Raw genomic sequence first — 4755 nt, forward strand, 5'->3', positions numbered from 1 at the left:
CCCAAAGTGCTGGGATTACAGGTGTGAGCCACCGCGCCCGGCCAGGACCTTAAATTTTTGTTGCCGCCGTTCTTAGAGGCAACTGATGAGACATGTGAGGGAACGACACCGGGCTGGATACAACCCCCAGGGTCGAAAGCGCGGGATTGAGGCGCTGCCAGCAGACTGCCTGACTTCCCCAAGCACCCAGGCGAGTGCGCCTGCGCCTGTGTCGGCGCCTGCGCGAGCGCGACTCTGTCCAGCCCCTCCCACTGCTCACGGCTGGTCAGGGTGACTGCGCACGCGCCTGGTGAGTGGCGGGTTTGGGCGCGGACTTGGGGTTCACTGCGCGCAGCCCTGGGGTTTTGGACTGGGTTAGGTTCCTTTTGCTTGTTAATCACCTTTTCCAGCACTGTAGTGGTGGAAAGCTTTAATTGACGGTGGCTAGCGGATGCCTGAGGAAAGGAGCTGGCGCCGGCCTGAGAGGGGACCCTGGTTGCTGATTGGGCGCGGCCGGGCCTCGTGTCCTGGTCGCCGGAACCGGCCGCGTCCTCTGCCGCGCACGTTTGGCGCCCGGGCCTTAGACAGCGTTGGTGCCGAGAGGGAAATTAACCCCAGGGAGGCAGCGCGTGGAGGCCTCCCTTCCGAGCAGAACTGGACTGGGCCCCGTCCTTTCCATCTTTGCCCTCAGAAGTTCGCTGATAGAGTTTGCGAAATGCCCGGCCAGGCTTTACTGTCCGCTCCTGGAGGGCGGGTATCCGCAGCGCCGGTCGCTGGGGCTTCTGAGGCGGGTGCCGAGGCGGGTGCCCGGGCTCGGGAGGTGGAATGGACTAGGACGCGGGCGGCTTTACTGGGAAAAGTGTCGTAGCTTCGGAGGTGCGGGAGAAATGCTGGGATGTTCGTGGGTCTCTACCCGGAGGGAGCCACGTGTCAGACAGGAAGGTCTTCCTGATAGGTGGGGGTTGTGATGGGGTGTACGTTACAACGTCGCACTGCACACCTACGACCTGCATTTAACTGTAAGCGTTACCTCCTTTTAAAAGTTAATTTTAAAATAACAGAAATAAATAGAATTTTGAAAAGCAAGAGAGAACTGTTTGAGGCAGGGGGACCGAAAGATGCAAAGAGAATGAAAAACTTTGGCCCTTTTCTAGACGTAAATTGGATTAAGGGTAGAGTCATACAGCAATCTACAAAAAGTATGAGAATATCTAGGCCTTCCCCATTCCTAGAGGGAGCATTGCTCTCCTGCGGTTTCCTGGAGTCTGGAGTGGCTCCTAGGTTAATGCTCTTTCTGCTAGATCACACTGTCTTAACCTAATTTCACACGAGAATGATTGTGGAAATTACAGTATGGTGGTTTTGCCCTAAGTAAATTTGATAACATGGAAATTGAATAATTGTATACAAAAAGAGACTAATCACAGCCCATCAGAAGCTGGCTAATCCCTGCTTACGCTGCAAGCCAACATGTTCGCCCCTTTGCTCATGGTGTTCCATCTTTACCTTTTCCTCAGGCCGAGTTGAAGCTCCACCTGCTCTTTCACGCCTCTCCCCACTGGCCCTCTACTCTGATCCCATGGTGTGAATGGTGCTGCTCTGTAGAGGGCCTCCACCTTACCGTTGGTGTTCGCCATGTGTCTGCCTAACCTAGAGTTTCTCAACCGCAGCTTATAGGGCAGGATACTTTGATGTGGAGCGCTGTCCTGTGAATTTTAAGTTCAGCAGCCTCTATGCCAGTAGCAACCTCCTTTCCACTTATGGCAACCAAAACTGTCTCCAGGCATTGCCAGATGTCAAAAGGGCTCCTGGTTCTGTGAGAACTGCTGATAGAGAGTGTGAGCCACATAAGGTCCAGGATTAGTTTAATAATAATATAATCACAATATAATCCATAGGTAAAAATTTTTAAAGAAAAAAAATTTTTTTAACTGCCACTTGTGGTGCAGGGCTCCCCCATAGACGGTATGCCCAGAGTAGCCATAAAAATTTTTAAAAATAATGGTAGTATAACAGTACTTAACAGCACTTTTGGATTTGAAAAAATCTTGCAACCCCCCCTTAGAAATTCTAAAAATAATAAAGATATGATAAAAATAGTAACTTAAAACATAGCTAAAAATAGGTTGATTTCGTTTAAGTGTTTTTTTTTTTTTTCAGATGGACTCTCATTCTTGTGGCTCAGGCTGGAGTGCAATGGTAAGATCTCTGTTCACTGCAACCTCCACCTCCCTGGTTCAAGTGATTCTCCTGCCTCAGCCTCCCGAATAGCTGGGACTGCAGGCACCTACCACCATGCCTGGCTAATTTTTTGTATTTTTAGTAGAAACGGGGTTTCACTATGTTGGCCAGGCTGATCCCAAACTCCTGACCTCAGGTCACCTGCCTGCCTCAGCCTCCCAAAGTGCTGGGATTACAGATGTGAGCCACCACTCTCGGCCATTTCATTTAATCTTTAATGTTTATTTTGCTAACAGATTTCATTTACTTCATTAGAAGAAATGATGCACTTTTGAACTCACTTTAACAATGTAGGAAACATTCTATGATTTCTAAAATTGCCACCCATGCTCTCCATGTGTTCCTCCATTAATCTTATTGTCATTTAACATTCATTTCATATGTATTGTTTTAGTCTGTCTCTCCCTCTCTAGAATGTAAGTTCCAATAGAATAAGGACTTCGAGACTAATCACCAAAAACAGTGCTTCCTACATGGTAGAAAATGATCATCAAAGGAATGGATTTGATACACTTTAAACTTTTTTGGGGGATCAAATTCTTATATAGGTTGGAACTTAATTGCCTTTTACAGCTATGAAGGTAGACAATTTTAGGCCTGGCACAGTAGCTCATGCCTGTAATCCCAGCACTTTGGGAGGCAGAGGCAGGCAGATCACGAGGTCAGAAGGTCAAGACCATTCTGGCTAACAGGTGAAACCCCATCTCTACTAAAAATACAAAAAATTGGCCTGGCGTGGTGGCTCATGCCTGTAATCTTAGCACTTTGGGAGGCTGAGGTGGGCGGATCACGAGGTCAAGAGATCGAGACCATCCTGGGCAACATGGTGAAACCCCATCTCTACTAAAAATACAAAAATTAGCTGGGCCTGGTGGTGCGAGCCTGTATTCCCAGCTACTCGGGAGGGTGAGGCAGGAGAATCACTTGAACCAGGAAGTCAGAGGTTGTGGTGAGCCGATCGTGCCATTGCACTCCAGCCTGGTGACGGAGTGCACACACCTGTAGTCCCAGCTACGTGGGAGGCTGAGGCAGGATAATCGCTTGAACCTGGGAGGCAGAGGTTGCAGTGAGCCAAGATCATGCCACTGCACTCCAGCCTGGACGACAGCGAGACGCAGTCTCAAAAAAAAAAAAAAAAAAAAAGACAATTTTATTAAATTGCTCTTTGGAATTCCTTGTTTGAAGTCAACTGGTTCTTTGCTAATTTTCATGTTTTATTTCTAAGTGATTAGCTAACAAGTTACAGGCTGTTACTTAAAAATCCTTCTTCAGAGGTGCAGCTGTAGAAAGTACTAATAAAAATGAAATTGGCTGAGCATGATGGCTCATGCTTGTAATCCTGGCACTTTGGGAGAACAAGGTGGGTGGATCACTTGAGTCCAGGAGTTTGAGACCAGCCTGGGCAACGTGGCGAGACCTCCATCTCTACAAAAATTAGCTGGGCATTGTTGGGTGCACCTGCTACTCAGGAGGCTGAGGTGGGAGAATTGCTTGAGCCAGGGAATTTGAAGCTGCACTGAGCCACGATCGCACCACTGCACTCCAGCCTGGGCAACAGAGTGAAACCTTCTCTCAAAAAAAGAGTTACTTCTATGTCAAGGATAAATACATATGCATATGTGTGCATGTATTATGTGTCTGCATATGTATATGGACACACATGTATATACACAAACACACTTTAATTTTTCTGTCAGTTCTAGGCAGTATTGTAGTGCAGTCTTTATTAGGAACTTTGTACTCTTCGATTTTGCCAGGCAACACTGGTTTTTAATAGTTTCCTGATTTTTTTCCAGAATGAAAAGAACTCACAATTCTGAAATACCAAAGTGAAACCTTTCAGTTGTCTGCAGATCATTTTGCCATGTTTTCTCAGTTCAGCATGCAGACAAGCTAATCTTTGGAATTTCTACTTGGAAATTTTCCAGCCTGTTAGGTCCTGGTATGCTTTCCTGGAAATGTGTTCTTTGTGCTTATTGCAGTAAACTAGAACTATTCATTTCAAGCATTTATACCATTTTTTGGTGGGACTTCTATAGTCAACATCTGTGTTGACTGAAATTATTTTTAATTCTAAGTATGTAACCTTAAAAGTATATAATCCATCTCTTTTCATCTTATAAAACTAAATAATATACCCATTAAGCAACTCCCTATTCTTCCCTCCCTCCAGCCCCTAGCAACCACAATTCTACTTTCTGTCTCTGATTTTGACTACTCTAGGTACCTCATATAAATGGAGTTACGCAGTTTTTTTTTTATTTAATGACTGGCATATTTCACTTAGCATAATGTCCTCAAGGTTTATCTGCATTGTAGCATATATCAGCATTTCCTCCTTTTTCAAGGGACTTATATTCCTTTTTCCTGTGTTTATGCTTGCTGATTCTTTCTTTTGCCTGCTCAAAACTGCTTTTAATTCTTCTAGTGAGTTTTTCATTTCATTACATTTTTCAGCTTCAGTATTTCTACTTAGTTTCCTTTTGTTTTCTGTCTCTATGTTTTCATTTTGTTCATTTATCTTTTTTTTTTTTT

General features: G+C 45.4%; 1 protein-coding gene across 1 annotated transcript in view; it reads left to right on the forward strand.

The window, feature by feature from the left end:
• The first annotated feature begins 201 nt into the window (after nucleotides 1-201).
• Nucleotides 202-4755, forward strand: part of EEF1AKMT1 (EEF1A lysine methyltransferase 1) — a 54669-nt gene continuing 50115 nt past the window's right edge. Inside the window, exon 1 of the mRNA XM_017548190.2 lies at nucleotides 202-289. The gene's annotated coding sequence lies outside the window, so the exon portion shown is untranslated. The remainder of the gene's footprint in view (nucleotides 290-4755) is intronic.

This window comes from Cebus imitator, unplaced genomic scaffold (assembly GCF_001604975.1).
Source record: "Cebus imitator isolate Cc_AM_T3 unplaced genomic scaffold, Cebus_imitator-1.0 Scaffold204, whole genome shotgun sequence".
Lineage (NCBI taxonomy): Eukaryota > Metazoa > Chordata > Mammalia > Primates > Cebidae > Cebus > Cebus imitator.